Source organism: Anabrus simplex, chromosome 2 (assembly GCF_040414725.1).
Source record: "Anabrus simplex isolate iqAnaSimp1 chromosome 2, ASM4041472v1, whole genome shotgun sequence".
In the NCBI taxonomy this organism is placed as follows: domain Eukaryota; kingdom Metazoa; phylum Arthropoda; class Insecta; order Orthoptera; family Tettigoniidae; genus Anabrus; species Anabrus simplex.
Window position 1 is genome coordinate 178,536,925 of NC_090266.1, and position 19,138 is coordinate 178,556,062.

Below are 19,138 nucleotides of genomic sequence, written 5' to 3' on the forward strand. Positions count from 1 at the left end.
TTTGGTGTCATGCTGATGTATCCTGACAAGCACATCATTAACCTTCATCTTGTCAAATGACCGGGCGAGTTGGCCGAGCGGTTAGAGGCGCGTGGCTGTGAGCTTGCATCCAGGAGAGAGTGAGTTCGAATTCCACTGTCGGCAGCCCTGAAGATGGTTTTCCGTGGTTTCCCATTTTCACACTAGGCAAATGCTTGGGCTGTACCTTAATTAAGGCCACAGCCGCTTCCTTCTAACTCCTAGGCCTTTCCTATCCCATCGTCGCCATAAGGCCTATCTGTGTCAGTGCGACATAAAGCCACTACCAAAAAAAGAAAGCACCTTGTCAAATGGAGGAGGAAACTTGGTGATGACCTTTGTAGTGTTCAGCACTTACTTGGCTTCTGCCACCTCCAAATTATCCCCTTTCCTAGGGTTGCAATTGGCCACTGTCTGTTCCAGCCAGCTTTTAGTTTCTGAATTTGCACAGATCAGTACCATTGCTCCATTCTCCAGCCTCGAAGACTCAAGGAAGCCTGGAAGGCATCCGTCCGACAGCGGTTTCATTTGCGCTATCAGAGCAGATGAAAGTTGCTTCACGTCTTCCTCCTTCAGTTTCCTGTCTGGAAAGGTTTTAGGTATTAATGCTGCCTTGATTGAAGTTATTCTTTCCGGAAAGGACATGACCATCTCTGCTTTCTGTTTCTTAGTGGGCGGCTTTGTAGCCGAACTTTATGGCGTACTATCCCCTGACCTTGGACTTTTGGGCATTGTCGGAGGGATAGCCTCTCGACGATCCCTGTTCCTTGGCTTCTTCTCTGTCCAAGTTCAAGCCGCTATTTTGGCTTCCTTCCTCGCTCTCTTCCTTTCCTTGTAATATTCACTGTTGCAAGGTGGTCTGTCGATATGAAATCTGTTGATTTTTGATGCAGAAATCTTCAGTTCTGTCTCTACGGACGTTCCTGATTTGCATGTGGTAGCAGTCTGCTCTACTGGAGCTTCTGTTGCCATTTTGTGTGTTGAGTCGGCGACAGCCTGTCCAATTGGGACTTCTGTCTCCATTTTTTCATCTTGGGCTTGCTCCCGGATCTGCTCTACTGGAGCTTCCATGGCTTCCCTTGATGTCGAAGTTTTTGAAATTGGTTCTTTATAAGCATCCGTATTTCAATCAATTATAGGGTTTTTGCCCCTTCTAGGGTCCTGAGCGTCGTTTTCATCATCCATGGTGAGGCATACAGCCAGACATTGTCATCCCGCAACTCAGGCTCTCCGTTGCAGAGACCACGCCCCTCAGTCATCCATCCAGCGGTCCGCCCCTGGCCCGAACCTAGCCAGGTTTGTTCCCCCTTCAGTAGGCCTACTCACGTGGTCTCCACTTGGCATTATCGTGACTAAGTTCACAGCCATGACTTTCCCCCTAGGTTGGGATTGCCCCTTTCCCAACCTGCAGCTCGTCCAGGCAGCACCCCGCAGTGAGCCTTCACCTCAATCATCAGCCCCACTTCACCTGAACCACCGTATCACCCATGTGGAGGAACCACGGGTGCCTCTCTAGCATGATTGGCGAGGCATCCACTTCCAAGCCTTGACTTGGGCTAGTAACAAATTATGAGCTGTATAGCTAGGATCACCTTGTATTCCACCAGAAAGTCATGACCTGGGCTAAGTGGCACTTCTCCTGTTGGCAAGTCAGTCCATGAATCTTCAGTTGTTCCAGTACTTTCCTCAGAGGTACAAGGTGTTCTTGAAAATTCTTGCTGTGAATTAAAATGTCATCGAGATACACTGGGCAAAAATCTTCCATATATCCTGATAATACCTTATCCATCAGTCGCATGAAGGTGGCAGGAGCATTCTTCGATCCAAAAGGCATTACTGCAAACTGGTACAATCCTCTCGGTGTCATGAAGGCGGTCAGTTGTCTAGAACTTTCCTCAACCTCCACTTGCCAGTATCCGGAGTTGAGATCCAGCGTGCTGAAAACCCTAAACCCACTTACTTGTTTCAGCGAGTCTTTCAGGTCATGTATAGAATAGGCATCACTAACGGTCTTCTTGTTCAACCTACGGAAGTCCACACACAGTCAATACTCCCCATTCTTCTTCTTCTTCTTCTTCTTCTTCTTCTTCTTCTTCTTCTTCTTCTTCTTCGTCTCAATCTTCTTCTTCTTCTTCTTCATCTTCTTCGTCTTTTCAATCATCTTCTTCTTCTTCTCTTCGTCTTCTCCTCCTCCTCCTTCTTCTTCTTCTTATTCTTCGTTTTCCTCCTCTTCTTCGCCGTCGTCTTCTTCTTCTTCTACTTCAGTAGGACGATAGGTGAAGCCCAACAGGATGTAGAGGGTTTGATGAGACCTTGTCCTTCCATCTCTTGAATCTTCTGGATGATGAAGTAGCGCTTATCTGGGTTGATTGGGTATGGACGTTGCTTGATGGGTAAGGAAGTGCTGCATTCAGCGGTGTGCGTTGCCATGGTAGTCCATCCTATTTTATTGGTGATGACTTCTGGAAAGTCCTTTAAGGTGTGTCTCAGCTCTTCTTCTTTACTCGGTCGATGATGTGTTAACTGGTATCTCCCAGGTCTACGTCGACTTCCGCATCCTTACGAGTTCTGAGATTTGACGTCTTTCTTCTCCCAAAAAGACTTCACGAGCTGCATAGTCTATGATCACCTTGTCTTCTTCTTCTTCTTCTTCTTCTTCTTCATCTCAGCCTTTTCCCACATCATGTAGTGTCAGCGTTGCTTTGGTGGATTCTTCTCTTCCATAAATGTCTATCCAATGCTTCTTCCCTCTTCCAACCTTTTTCTATTAGATGCCCTTCTATCTTGTCTTTCCATGCAATTTTTGGTCTTCCTGTCTTCCTTGACCCTTCAATTTCCAGACTTCCAATTCTTTTCCCCACGTAGTCCCCTCTTTTCTGCACATGTCCATACCATCTTAGCCTACTTTCTTGAACCTTCTTTCCTATGGGTCCCACTTTCAATGATCCTCTGGTGTAATCATTCCTTACTCTATCCTTTCTTGTAACTCCACTCATCCATCTTAACATTCTCATTTCTGCCACTTCCATCTTTCTTTCTTGAGCTTTTGTGATCGGCCAAGTTTCTGCACTGTAAAGCATCGCAGGTCTCACCACAGATTTGTAGAGCTTTCCTTTCATCCTGCAACTGACCTTCTTATCACACAATACTCTACTCAATTTCTTCCAATTCATCCATCCATTATTTACTCTGTTGTATTTCAGCCTCCAGACCTCCATCACTTTGTACGTATGAATCCAGATATTTAAACTTGCTGACCAGTGGTAGTTCTTCTTCTTGGAGGTTCATACATAGATCTTGTGCTTCTTTAGTACACATATATTCTGTTTTCACCCTGCTGATCCTCATTCCTCTTTCTTCCAGAACTTTCTTCCACTCTTCAAGCTTCTCTTGTAGCTTCCCTCGGGTCATTGGCAAAAATCATGCTCCATGACGCCACCTTCTTTACATCTTTAACCAGCACATCCATTACCAGGTCAAAGAGATATGGGCTGAGAGCAGATCCCTAATGTAGTCCTACTCTCACTGGAAATGCCTTCGTTGTATCTACACTGCTCCTAACTTGCGTCGTCACATCTTCATACATCTCTTTCACCACTCTCACATACTTTTCTGGCAGGCCTTTACTTCTCATACTTCTCCATAGCTCTTGCCTGGGCACTCTGTCATACGCCTTCTCCAGATCAATGAAAGCCATATGTAGATCAGCCTGTACTTCTCTGTGTCTCTCCATCAGTTTCCTTAGTGCAAATAGTGTGTTGGTTGTTCCTCTTCCTGGCATTAATCCAAACTGTTCTTCACAAACTTTGGTTTCTAAACGTAACCTCACCTCAATGATCCTTTCCCAAGTCTTCATTGTGTAGGACATCAGCTTTATCCCTCTATAACTGCCACAGTTTTGAATATCAACTTTTACCTTATAGATGGAAACAAGTATACTACTTCTCCATTCACGTGGCATTCTTTCTCCTCCCCATATCTTCTCCATTAAATCCCTGAGAATATCAATGCCCTGTTCTCCCAGGCTTTTCCATACTTCTATTAGAATTTGATCCGCGCCAACTGCCTTTCCATTTTTCATTTTCTTTACCACGTTTTCCACTTCTTCCCTACTTATAACTTGGGTCACTCCTTCGTTTACCTCTCCATCCCCGTACTTCTCTCTCACATTTTCCTCATTCAGTAGTCTTTCGAAGTACTCCAGCCATCCTTTCAGTATCTTCTCCTGATCGTGTATTACTACATCTAACTCATCCTTCATCTGCTTCACTGATGTTATGTTCTTGGACTCTTTATTTCTTGCCTTAGCAGTCCTTATTAGTTGCCTGTCATCCTGACTTCTTTCCAGCTCTACATATGCCTCCTTCACTGCCTCAGCCTTTGCTTTTGCCACAGCCCTTTTGGTCTTCTTCTTTGCAGTCTTATAGGCTTCCCAGTCTTCCTGTCTTCCCGTTAAATCCCATTGTTTCTTAGCATCCTTCTTCAGTCTTATCACTTTCTGAACCTCCTCATTCCACCACCATGCCTCCTTATCTTCTGTTGGTCCCTTTCCTGATGTTACACCTAGCACGTCTTCTCCTGCTTTCTTTATAACACTGCTATTGATACTCCACCACTCCTGAACATCCTCTGATAATCTCAGTTCTCTTAACACTTTTTCCTCGAATTCTTCATGCAGCCCCTCTTCTTTCAGTTTCCACCACTTTATTCTTTGTTCTCCGTACTTGATACATTTACATCTTTTTCCCCACTATCATCTCATGATAGGCCACTTCAAGTTTGTGTTGTGCTGCCACACTTTCTCTGTATATGACCTTGGTGTTCCTTATTTCCTTGAGGTGTTTCCTTCTGTACAACAAGTAATCTGACTTACTTTTATGGTCTCCACTCTTATAAGTTACAAATTGTTCTCTTCTCCGACTGAAGTTGGTATTAGCAATCATTATCTCGAAAGCTATTGCATATTCCACAATCCTGTCTCCTGCATTCCTTTCTTCATAACTCCATCCACCATGAACACTCTCTTCACCGCTTTTCCTCTCACCAACATGTCCATTCAAATCTCCACCAAATATCACAGTTTCATTGTCTGGTATTTCCATTGTTATGCTATCTAGAGTCTTCCAAAATTTGTCCTTCTCTTCCTCAGAACATCCTGACTGAGGAGCATATACACTCAAAACTGTGACAAGGTCTCCTCCAATAACCAGCTTTACGCTCATAATTCTGTCATTGATTCTGTTAACTTCACAGACTTCCTCCTTCAGATCTTTATCCAAGATAATCCCCACTCCATTTCTTGACTCTTTGTCCGCACTGCTATAGAACCCCCACATTTTCAGGTTGGTTTTACATCGTGTCACTCCAGATCTTAATCTGTTAAGTGTCTTTCAATGTCCATATTGAAGATGATGTCCTGCAGCTGGCTTCTCTTTCACATCCCATAATCCTACAGGTGACTTCCCTCTCCAGAGTTCCTTTCGCCGAGATTCGGCTGATGATGGGATTGACGTTGTTGTTTGTAGGAAGCTCTTCCTCGATTTCAATCTTGATGGGTGGGTGTGGATGTCTTGGATCTGTTTCTTGCTTTTTCTTCTCAATTTCTGCTGCAACTTGTCTCCTAACATCTGGAGGTGCTACTCCCATAAGTGAAAAGATCTTATTAACAGGAGTTGGTCGTAAGCAGCCTGTAACAATGCGACCTGTCTCATGGAGGGCAACATCCACTTGGTTTGTATGAGTGGAATTCCTCCAGGCTGGAGCAGCATACTCTGCAGCAGAGAAACACAGGTTAAGGGCAGATGTATGGAGGATATTAGGCTGTGCTCCCCATGTCGTGTGTGTGAGTTTGCGAATGAGATTATTCCTGCTGCATACCTTCTGTTTGGTATCTATACAGTGCTGTTTAAAAGTTAGGGCACGGTCCAACTTTACCCCTAGATATTTGAGTTGATCACAATGGTTTAATTTGTGTCGTTTCTAGGTTACATTCAAATCCTTTCTTGCTTCTTTGTTGCGCAGATGGAATGCACATACCCGAGTTTTCTCCGGATTGGGTTTCAGGTGGTTCTCGTCATAGTAGACAGCTATTTCTTCAAGAGCAGATGTCAGTTTTAATTCTACTTCTTCAAATGTCATTCCTTGAGCAGCAAGAGCTGTGTCATCTGCATAGATGAAAGCCCTAGTTCCGGTGTTACGTGGCTGATTGTTGGTATAGATGTTATATAACAGGGCTGGCCACAATGAGGCTCGCGAGCCGCATGTGGCTCTTGAGTCCGTCTTGTGCGGCTCTTGACACCCACCTTAGAGTAAAATTAAATGATGTAATTAATGGAATCTAACGACAACTCGCGGCTGGCGGCAGTCAGTAGCAGTGATGTGCGGCTTAACGTTATTAGCGCTGTAGGTCAGTGGTAAGACATGGAAGGTGAAGATAGTTCCGGCACCTTCCATTTGATAGTGCTTTGAGCGGGAGAGTGTATCGTGAGGTGAAGCCAGTCTCGTTCACGTATAGGCAGTAGCGAGTGTCGATACTTTTATGTGTGCTGTTTCAGTACAGTATCGACACTCGTTACTGCCTATACGTGAACGCGACTGGCTTCACCTCACGACACTGGCTCACTGACACACTCTCCCGCTCAAAGCAATATCTTCCTTGTAAAGATATTTCTAAATTGGCCCAGACTGTATTTAGCTTTCACAGCAAGTTGAAGCTTTTTGGGAAAGACCTTCAGACTAAAACATTTCTCACTTCAAATGTTTGAAGAAAATTACTGAAAGCCTTCCAGACGATCAGGTCGAAACTGAGATTACATGAGTAAAATATCTGGCTTGCTGAAGAAATCAATGGCAGATTTAATGATTTTAGATCACTTAAACCTTCATTTTCATCCCTGGAAAATTCTTTTTCTGTTGATGTTGTGGGCGATGGCAGTCCTGTTTCATCACGAATAACAAAGGATACAGCAGCTGTAGAGTTGGAGCTACAAGAACTGCAAGAGGACGAAGACTAAAAGACTCAAACGAAGTAGCATTTCTACCATAGAGTTTTGGAAGAATGTTCCAGAAGAAAAATACACACTAACAAAACAGTGTGCCAAGAGACTAATCTCAATCTTTGGGACTACTTATGTGTGTGAATCAATGTACTCAATAATTAAATTCATTAAATCTACATATCGATCTGAACGAACTGGTGAACATTTAAGTTCACTTGTGCGAACTGCGCTTACCAATTATCAGCCAAATTTCAAAAAACTAACAGCAAAAATGAACACTCAAAAAAAGCACTTCTCAAAAATAAAATCCCATTCCTTGATGTGTACCTGAAAAATAATTTTCTCTGTAGTGTAGAAAATAAATGTCCCTTCATTTGTTATAAAATGAACAACGTGTCTTCATTTTATAAACCATTTTCTAAACATGCTCCCAATTTTTGGTCTGCTAAATTTGCGGCTCCCAGAAGTAAGGTTAGTGGCCACCCCTGTTTTATAATATTGGGGCCAACACACTTCCTTGGGGAAGGCCATTCTTTTGACATCTCCATCGGCTTTTCTTGTCCTTCAGAATGACAAAAATCGTCTGTTCTGGAGCAGGCATTGAATAAACTGTGTCAGTCAATAGTCTTTGGTTGTTGAATACGGCTTCCATGTCATTCTCTTATGATTCACTTATCATAAGCAGCCATGAGATCAATAAAAGCAACTCCTGTTATTTGTTTCCTCTCATTTCCATCCTCAATATGCTGGGATTTCCTAAAAAGCAATACAGGATGGCGGCAATGAAACCATCGCAGGACAGTGTATTCTTTGTTCGTCATGGCAGATCGCAGAGTTGATAATTAAAATGAAGTCTGTAACATACGATTCCCAAGAGACTGAAATTTAGAACCTTCAAGTCTCTGACATTGGGATGTGATAAAAAAAGTCCAGGTCTAACAGAAGATTATCTTTGAAACTCTGGATCTGCACAGTTCGTAAAGAAGTCATAAGAAAGAAATTTTGCTTCAAAAAGGAAAGGTTTATTTTGGACCTCCTTTGTCTTGACTGTATAGTCTGCTGGAAGACTAATGTCTCTCTTCATTTGCTTGAATTCAATCATAACAAGGACAGAATCTATTTCCATTTGAGTGTGTCCTTTCACCAAATACTTATTCTCTATCTCAATATTATGTTTCATTGCAAACTCAAGTAAGGCATTTAATACTAACAGCTGTCACTCCCAATTATTAATTTATCGGGCGAGTTGGCCGTGCGGTTAGGGGTGCGCCGCTGTGAGCTTTCACCTGGAAGATCGTGAGTTCAAACCCCATTGTCGGCAGCCTTGAAGATGGTTTTCCATGGTTTCCCATTTTTACACCAGGGAAGTGCTAGGGCTGTACCTTAATTAAGGCCACGGCCGCTTCCTTCCCATTCCTAGGCCTTTCCAATCCCACCGTCGCCGTAAGATCTACCTGTGTCGGTGCAACGTAAAACAAATTGTAAAAAAAAACTTTTTTGGCATTCAATACAATTTTTATTCAAATAGTCACTCAAGCAAGAAGCAACATTTGATGCAAGAAGTTTGCCGTCACATTTGGCCCACCATTAACAAGTATAATGGCTGCAGGATAAATAATAAATTGTGTAATTGTGCACACACAGCTTTGTCTTATCATACAACGCACTAGCCTTTAGATTAGGGCATAATTTGACTGACTCTAGGTCCACTGTAAGCACTTTTGTATTTCCATCCTCATTTTGACACAGTTCCTTATCCCTTCTCTGGCATCTTCCTTTTCGAAAATATGCTTTTTCCATTCTTCTTTCCCTATATTGCCTGCCTGGTAAGAACAGCATGCATCACACTCATCCGTTTTCATTTGGTGGACAACAATGTTCTCTTGGTCTGCTTAAATCATACCTGCCAACTTTCCCGATTTAGGCGTAAGACTCTCGATTTTTGACAGTTTTTCCCGCCTCTCGATTATTCTATTATTTCTCCCGATTTCAGCTTCTTTTTTTTTTTTGGTGAACTTCAAACATTTGTTTTCAAGTCCCGCCATTTCAGCTTTGTATGCCATTGGCCGGAATTCCTTCGCTCATTTTCCGCTTTCAGATAAAATATCGTTTATTAATACGAGAAATGTGCGCGAATGTGCGATGTTTATTGAAACCTGTATATCGCGACGCGTTATATCGATTGTCAATATCTCGCTCTTGCGTGTTGTGTTTGTGACAACATAAAATAATTTAGAAGCCTCCACCTTATCAATACAATATTTATTTACTATAAAGCAGTAAATTCAGTCAGTGCCGGTTTCGACCCCAATGGGGTCATCCTCAGCTGACACACATTAAATTGGTTTCAAAAACATCATATGTAAAACATTACACCTTCATATAACTGACTCAATTAAACCAAACATTAAAAAGTTGCTTATTAAAATAGTAAATGGATCTTATTCTTTGGCTTGAAAAGTACTTGTTATGTGAGGCATGTGACCTCATGTACCTAATCTGTTAAACATCAAATGAAGTTTACACTTGTTTACACTAGTGTTTGTAAAATTGTTACATATTTACAGCATTTATCGTCTTATATAACTGACTCCATTAAACCAAACATTAAAAAGTTGCTTATTAAAGTAGTAAATGGATCTTATTCTTTGGCTTGAAAAGTACTTGTTATGTGAGGCATGTGACCTCATGTACCTAATCTATTAAACATCAAATGTTTACACTCGTTTACACTAGTGTTTGTAAAATTGTTACATATTTACAGCATTATCGTCTTCAAGATATATATACATAAAAAGTTTTAGACCCAATGTAACAGGCCAGTTAAAAATAAATGAAATGGTAAAAACAAGTAAAATGGGTCCATTTTTTTTTTGGTTCTGATTTGTACTGTTTGTTATTGCTGCATTGTACTTGTAAATTGGTGAGTACACGGTGTATATATGCTAAAGTTGAGGCTTATAGTTGTTTTCATTCGTTCCAATGTTCCTTAACAACTGCTAGTATGCAGGTGAAGTTATCTTGATATATAGATGTTGTTATGAAAGATTGCGTGTGCCGTTATTAAGTTAAATAGTGCCTATTATGAGCTGAATTTCATTTGATATGCCGTACATCTTGAAGTAAGGTTTAAATTATATCGATGTTAGTCAATGTACATTTGTTCTGGTGATAGCGTGAGGGCTTCTTTTATGTTGTAGAATATGATATCTGTAAGTAGAAATAATTTATATAAGAAACGGCGTGTAATAGGTTATGAAAAGTGAGTGTGTATTAAAGTACTTACGTTGAGTGTTGGCACTGTGTGTGCTGTACGGCTGCACGTCGAGATCTGTTACGTGTTATTCTGGGGCTGTAGTTCGCGGCTGCGGAAGAGAGGTTTAGAGGGATGGGTGGAGCGTCTCCGAGGAATGCAGGGTTTTTACAACATGATTCAATCAGGATGTTCGCAGGACCAAGTAATTTGAACGAATAATCTGGGAAAGCAATGTTTCCGGGAATGGATAATCGAGGTTCCACTGTACGCTTCCCTAGTTTTCTCCTCTTTCAACTTCCGTACGTTTATTAATCTCTCTTCACTTTCTATCTCCTTCTTGTCCTTCGTCCCTCCCAGGTTCAGTACCAGCAGTCGTTGGTCACTGTCCAAGGCCTCTGATGGTATTACCTTGATGTCTGTAATGCCCTCCTTCGTTTAGCTGTCAAGGAGTTTATAGTTCACCAGTGACTTTCTAGACCAGTCTCTACTCTATGAGGTTATTTTATGGCTATCTTCCTTTTTGAACCAAGATTTTCTAACCAAAAACACTTACCTTTTGCAGATATCCAGGAATTTCTCACCTTCCTCATTTTGACTCTCCCAGCTCTCTGTTCCAGGCACATTTTCTTATCCTTGCCTTCATTTGCCAGTGTGTGCATTTAAATCTCCAAGTTTCCGTGTATGCCAGAAATACGATACGGAAACTTTAAACTTGACAAAATAATGTCATGATCGTGCTCTTATGGGTTTTTCTCTGGTTTTTAATCATTTTAAAGTAGCAGGTATAGAACCTAATGCGATCATATGGCTAGTTGTAAATAATAGAGTAAGGGTGCGCTGTGTTCATTCAGTGAGATTTGCTGACTGACTACTAAGAGACATGGCAGTCAGTTATGTAAATGTTATGTGGATACATTTGTGCAGTATGAATATTTTATTGCAATTTGCAAGCAGTCACAACCCAAACATTGTATTCCATCTTATTTAGAATGCTTAACAATAACAACAACATTTTTAAAATTTAATGTTCTTTCTAAGTGCTAATGGTACTAAATGACACTGGTGTAGGCATTTTTTACCTACAGGAGGTCCTGAGGACATATGGTTGTCTAATGTAAATGCCATTAACCTCATCCTGAATTAAATCTTCTATCTTGAGAAAAGAAGGCTAACTACTAATGGATCTGAATGTGAGAGAGCTGTTTTAGTTGATTTCTTAGCACAACTGTATCTAGACCTGGAGGTAAAACTTTACGTCTGGTCGCCTGTTCGCCGTTGCTCCCTTAGCAACACCCAGGGGTCACATGTAGGGACTTTCAGGTTAAACCTACGGATAATACAGATGTTGATTCCCATAGGGAATTTAAAATATTTGTCCCGAATGAGTAAATTTATAATACCAATATAATGGTCCGTTATTGGACATTATAAATTTTCCAGCTAACTCATTCTTGGTTGCCTGCGTTTCGCCCTCGTGTGCTAAGTTAGGCTCATCAGTTGGGACTTAGCACACCACCCAAGACGCAAGGCTAGTGCGTACCGTGGAGGCCACTGCATAGGCTACTTGAAGCCACTAGCAGTGCCAATGCACTATGAGAGCTATGTCTCATTTCCAAAAAATTGATGCCTGCCAGGCCATCAGATAATACAGATGTTAATTCCCATAGGGAATTTAAAATATTTGTCCCGAATGAGTAAATTTATAATACCAATATAATGGTCCGTTATTGGACATTATAAATTTTCCAGCTAACTCATTCTTGGTTGCCTGCGTTTCGCCCTCGTGTGCTAAGTTAGGCTCATCAGTTGGGACTTAGCACACCACCCAAGACGCAAGGCTAGAGCGTACCGTGGATTTTTTTTTTATCGGGGGGGCCCCCGAAGCCCGCTCCCCCCGCGTGACCATCAACTCAATCTACATGGCCTCCGACATGCTATTATTTCTAAGAAGAAGAAAGAGATAGCAGGGAGGAGTGGGAAGTGATACAAGGAGTATCTGCCGGTTTCCGAGTCAGACTCGCTACCACGGCAAGAGTTTGTGTTAGGTATATGGTGTTGAAGTATGGTATTGAAGGGTCAGGGAAAAACCACATAGGCAGAAAGAAGAAAGAGCCTACATGTAAAACCTGACATCTTGTGATAGCACATGCAAGGATGTGGGCTGGATAAAGTCCAGAGGTTGTGTTAGTTAGGAATAGGTGTCATGCAATCATAACCATTTCCTTGCAATTTTCTGTTATTATGGGGATCAGTCCTTCTTGTCACTGCCGGGTCGGCTCGGGTCTGCTAGCGTCTGGGCTTTGGGCCACAGGTTCGTCCCATTGTCCAGCAGCCAGCAGTCCCTGGTGCCAAGTCTCCTTTTGGAGAGGGGGGAATTAGAGCCAAGCCTTGCATGCAAGGGGCTATCTTCTTCCTCCTGTCGATGTCCCTCTATGCGGTGTTGTTTGAACACCCTTGTCACCGCAGATCTAAAACTAAAGTTATTAATAACATATGTATATACAAGTTCTCATTGGAGTGCCGGCTGTTTGCCTGCTCTTGTGTCCAGCGTTCAACCTAGATAGGAGTGAGATAACTTATCAGACAGATAGATATTAGTGCTGTTTATAGGGCGCGGGCTGGTGTTCCGCTCCCATGTCTCTGTAGGGGGCGGGGATGGATTGATACGTCCTTGGCCGTCTGGCTGCGTTGCCGTCGTCTTCTTAGGTTGTACTTTTTGTCAATCTTCCTCGCCTGGTCCCTGGGTCTAGGACAGCTGAAACATATTTACATAGGTGTCTGCAGTGTGTGGGTTAATGTGGTATATAGGTGTCAGCTTGGCGGGAGGGGGTTGGCTATCGGCCCCTCGCCCACCCAACCCTGTGGCTGAACAGAATGTGCTTCGGTGTAGGATACTTTTTGTAGAGATCGACGTCGTAGCGTCCGATCCCGCTTATTAACGGGTTGATCTTATTACTCCATGACTTTCTGTATATGTTTAGTGTCTGTTTACGTATTTGGTGCCTTATTGAGCTGACTTTCGCAATACTGCGTAGTTGGCGTATTGGCGTGTCGAAAGGGAGTCTGGTCGCTGCTCGTAGGCATTTATTTTGTATTAATTCCAGCTTATCCAGGTTCGTCATTGCAGTGAACCCCCACGCTGGGGCTGCGTACATGATTATTGGTCGGATTAGGGCCTTATACATGTTTATGGCTACTTCCGTGTTAATACTGGACTTTTTGTTCAGTATAGGATATAGCGGGTTAAATCGTATGTGTGCTTTTCTTTGGATATCATTGATGTGGTGTAGCATGGTGAGCTTTCTGTCTAGGACTACTCCTAGGTATTTGACTTTGTCATGCCACACTATATCTTCGTTGAAAAGCTTTAGCGCTTTCATGTTGACTGGTCTGCGTGTGAGTCTGTTCTTCTTAGTGAACAGCACTGCTTGGCACTTGTCAACATTGACCTTGATGCGCCATTTCGTTAGCCATGGCTCGAGAGTTCTTAGTGCTACTTGTAGCCTCTTTCGAGCGCACGCTAGCTGTGGATGTTGAACTGTGATAGCGGTGTCATCAGCGTAGAGGTGTGTGGTAGTGAGTTCTGTAGTAGGCTTGTCGTTTGTATACAGGACGAAGAGGATTGGGCCGATAAGGGACCCTTGGGCTACACCCGCTCTAATCCTGCGTGTACTTGACAGCATGTTGTGTACGTCTACTTTGAACTCTCGGCCCTCCAGATAAGATTTAATAAGTCTTATATAGCCTGGGTGGAATTCGTGGTCTATTAGTTTCGCTAGTAGGCCTTCGTGCCAGACTTTGTCAAATGCTTTCTGGATATCAAGGAAAACCGTTCCTGTGTCTCTTCGTTTGTTGAGACCTATGGTGGCTTGTTCTATGAATCGAGTGAGCAGTTGTGGGGCAGAATGTCCGTTCCTAAAGCCAAACTGCTCGTTGCGAATTATACCTTTTTCCTTGATATGCCCTATTAACCTTTTCAGTAGTATTTTCTCGAATACTTTACTGAGGGCGTCCAGAAGGCTGATGGGCCTGTAGTTGTTGGGGTCTGACTTGTCTTTGCCTGGTTTTCCAAATACGAGGATCCTAGCCCTCTTCCATTGTTCAGGGTAATATTGAAGTCTGAACATTGCATTGAAGATGCTGGTAAGTAGTGTTAGGGCTTTGTGAGTTAATTTCTTAATTATTATATTCTGGATCTCGTCTGGGCCTGGCGCCTTCTTGGAGTTAAGATGACCTATAATCCACTTAATTTCGTGTATATTTGTCCTCTTAACCTCCGGCTTAGGTGCGTTTTCAAGGAATTCTGCTACCTTTGCCTCAGTTTGCCTGATGAAGGCTGGGTCAGATGGTATTTCGTTTGGAGTGAAAGCCGCCTCTATGGAGTCCGCTATGATTTCGGCTTTATCACGGTTCTCGTATACTGGGCCGTTAGGTCCCTTGATGGTAGGGATGCTGTGTGTTTCTCGCGTGAAGTGTCTCGCTAAGTTCCACACTGGCCTGGTGTTGGTGTCGAAAAGTCTGAGGTGGTTGTTCCACTTTTGCGACCTGTATTCCAGTAGTTGAGTTTGTATTTCCGTGTTAAGTTCGTTTTTCATATCGCGGTCTTCGTCTCTGTGATGTCGAGCCCAGTTGCGCCTGTGGCTGTTGCGCCAGCGTATTAGCTCTTTTATGTGAGCTGGAATCTCGAAAAGAGGGGATTCTTTGTGTTTGCTTAGCGGTATGCTCGCAGTTGTGGCTGTTTGAATTGCTTCTACTAGGGTTTTGACTGCTTCATCAATTTGGGCTGTGCTGTCTATTAGCATGCCTTCGCTTCCCTGTAGGAGTGTGTCTAGCTTGCGTTCGAATTTGCCCCAGTTGGCTGCTTTATAGTTGAGCCGGCGTCTGGGGTTTTTCTCATATTCCTCTGGGTTCGCATCTAGTGTAAATATCACTGGTTGGTGCCTCGACACCAGGTCGTTCACTAGCTCAATGCTATGCCTTTGAGGAATATGTCGCAATAGGGCTATGTCAAGTATGTCGGATACGTGATCGTTCGGTGCTAGGAACGTGGGCTCACTGGGAGCTGTTACCACATAGTCCTGGGATAGCATGTGGTCATACAGCCTTGTGCCTGCTGGGTTTGGTTTCAGGCATCCCCAGGTGGCATGTTTCGAGTTTAAGTCCCCTCCTAGCACTGTGTTTCGATTTAGCCCTAGTACTGTTTCTATGTCCTGAGTGTTAAGGCTTGTTGGCGTACCGTGGAGGCCACTGCATAGGCTACTTGAAGCCACCAGCAGTGCCAATGCACTATGAGAGCTATGTCTCATTTCCAAAAAATTGATGCCTGCCTGGCCATCAGATAATACAGATGTTGATTCCCATAGGGAATTTAAAATATTTGTCCCGAATGAATAAATTTATAATACCAATATAATGGTCCGTTATTGGACATTATAAATTTTCCAGCTAACTCATTCTTGGTTGCCTGCGTTTCGCCCTCGTGTGCTAAGTTAGGCTCATCAGTTGGGACTTAGCACACCACCCAAGACGCAAGGCTAGTGCGTACCGTGGAGACCACTGCATAGGCTACTTGAAGCCACCAGCAGTGCCAATGTACTATGAGAGCTATGTCTCATTTCCAAAAAATTGATGCCTGCCTGGCCATCAGATAATACAGATGTTGATTCCCATAGGGAATTCAAAATATTTGTCCCGAATGAGTAAATTTATAATACCAATATAATGGTCCGTTATTGGACATTATAAATTTTCCCTATGGGAATCAACATCTGTATTATCTGATGGCCAGGCAGGCATCAATTTTTTGGAAATGAGACATAGCTCTCATAGTGCATTGGCACTGCTGGTGGCTTCAAGTAGCCTATGCAGTGGTCTCCACGGTACGCACTAGCCTTGCGTCTTGGGTGGTGTGCTAAGTCCCAACTGATGAGCCTAACTTAGCACACGAGGGCGAAACGCAGGCAACCAAGAATGAGTTCGCTGGAAAATTTATAATGTCCAATAACGGACCATTATATTGGTATTATAAATTTACTCATTCGGGACAAATATTTTAAATTCCCTATGGGAATCAACATCTGTATTATCTGATGGCCAGGCAGGCATCAATTTTTTGGAAATGAGACATAGCTCTCATAGTGCATTGGCACTGCTGGTGGCTTCAAGTAGCCTATGCGGTGGCCTCCACGGTACGCACTAGCCTTGCGTCTTGGGTGGTGTGCTAAGTCCCAACTGATGAGCCTAACTTAGCACACGAGGGCGAAACGCAGGCAACCAAGAATGAGTTAGCTGGAAAATTTATAATGTCCAATAACGGACCATTATATTGGTATTATAAATTTACTCATTCGGGACAAATATTTTAAATTCCCTATGGAAATCAACATCTGTATTATCTGATGGCCAGGCAGGCATCAATTTTTTGGAAATGAGACATAGCTCTCATAGTGCATTGGCACTGCTGGTGGCTTCAAGTAGCCTATGCAGTGGCCTCCACGGTACGCACTAGCCTTGCGTCTTGGGTGGTGTGCTAAGTCCCAACTGATGAGCCTAACTTAGCACACGAGGGCGAAACGCAGGCAACCAAGAATGAGTTAGCTGGAAAATTTATAATGTCCAATAACGGACCATTATATTGGTATTATAAACCTACGGACGCGAGCAATGTTGGACCCATTCAAATCAGCAGCCTGGAAACGGGGGTATTGTCCTGATCTGTGCTTTGCGTCCAGAGACAAAGGAAACAAACCTCTACAAACTACTCGAAAAGTGCTCCACGACTTCCCTCATAGCCAGCACAGGCCTGTACTATACGAAATTGGCATCCAAATCCCTCTGATCACATCCAGCCCTCGACCACGCTGGAATTTCAATAAGGCTGATTGGCCTGGCTTCGCAGAAGAATTTGATAAATGCGTAGGTTGGATACCACCTACACATGACGCTTATGAAAGATTCGTAGGAGCTGTGGTGTCAGCAGAAAAGAAACATATCCCTAGAGGGTTTCGCAGGGAATACATCCCTGGATGGAACGAGGAAAGCAAAAACCTTTACCAGCAATTTATTGAGAGCAGTGACCATGAAATTGCCGACCAACTTCTACATAGCCTAGATGCAGCCAGGAGGCAAAAATGGGAACATAAAGTTAGCTCTCTCGACTTCACTAAATCGAGTCGACAAGCATGGTCTCTCCTAAAGAAGCTTGGAGACAGAAAAGCAACTGGACGGACGATGTCAGAAATCCATCCAAACAAGATCGCATCTCATCTGGTCATGACTTCCAAAAGCAAAAGAAACAGGAAACTTACTAAGAACTTAAAGAAAGAACTGAAACTCCTGAAAAGTAGTTCCCCGATGGCACACTCTAAACCATTTAGCGTGGAAGAAATATACATAGCTATCAGTGACACTAAATCAGGTAAAGCCCCTGGTGAGGATGGTATACACCCAGAGTTCTTCGCTCACTGTGGATAAAAGGCTCGTGCCTGGCTTGTTAAATTCTACACTGATATCCTTGAAAGAGGCAAGACACCAAAACTATTCAGACAGACAAAGATTTATTGCCTTGCTTAAGAAAGGTAAACCAAGTGAAAAACCGGAGAGCTACCGCCCTATTGCCGTGCTCAGTGTTGCATATAAACTACTAGAAAGACTTCTGCTCAACAGAATTGGTCCCGAGATACTCAAAATTCCAGTGGAACAGGCGGTCCCATGTAGGATAACTGCACGACTCCTGAACAACATGTTGAGTCAAAGACAATTTTGTGTGTACAATGGGACAGCTGTAAGCAACCAAAGATCACTGAACAACGGTCTGCCACAGGGGTCAGTTCTCGCTCCTTTGCTGTTTAGTTTATATATTGCAGACATGTCGAAGACACTTTCAAGGAAATTCGGATGTGCAGATGACTGGGCACTTGCTATCAGGGACAAAACAGTTGAGAAAACAGAAGAGATCCTGACTGAAGACCTCAAGACACTGGCACACTATTTTAAAATATGGGGACTCCAACCAAACATCAGCAAACCTGAAGTTTGTTGCTTCCACCTAAACAATAAAATGGCTAACAGGGAGTTAAATGTGTACATGGACAACCAGAAATTGAGACATAAAAGGTACCCTAAATATCTAAGGAGTCACACTGGATAGAACACTGTCTTATAAACAACATCTCCTGAACGTCTCTGCCAAAGTAAGAACTCTCAACAATATCAACTTGGGGATCTACAGCTGCAACTCTGAGATGTTCAGCTTTAGGGTTGGTGTACTTGACTGCTGAATACTGCGCTGCTGTTTGGCTGAATAGTGCCCACACAAACATCATAGATACCCAGCTGAACACTACAATGCGTATCATCACTGGCACAATCAAATCTACTCCCACGCAGTGGCTACCAGTGTTAAGTCATATCCCTCCTCCAGATCTCAGGCATAAAGATGCTCTCCTAAGAGAATTCAGTAAAATAGTGAATAACCCAGAACTCCCGATACATAATGAAATTGGCGATGCGAATATTAATCGTCTGCGTTCGAGAAAACCACCATGATGCCATGAACTTGTGGAACAGCAACTACCAAACTTCAGCTGAATGGCAGAAGATACTCAATGACAAATACTGCCCAACAATGCCTTCTGTGAAGAAGACGCCGCCACTTGGTTTCAACCTCCCTGGTAGACTATGGTCCGCACTGAACAGGATCCGAACAAACCACAGGAACTGTGCAGCCTTCCACTACAAGTGGAACAGAATCCCAACGCCTGAGTGTGACTGTGGCGCTACACAACAGACAGTGAAGCACATCATCGAAGAATGCAGGACTAGAAAATACAATGGCAGTGCTAGTGACTTTGCTTTTGCGACTCCA

General features: G+C 43.1%; 1 protein-coding gene across 1 annotated transcript in view; it reads left to right on the plus strand.

Moving 5' to 3' along the window:
- The window catches only part of Lap1 (leucine rich repeat containing protein 7 lap1), a 472,349-nt gene that overhangs the window by 235,334 nt on the left and 217,877 nt on the right, over nt 1–19,138 (plus strand). The gene's annotated exons all lie outside the window — the stretch shown is intronic.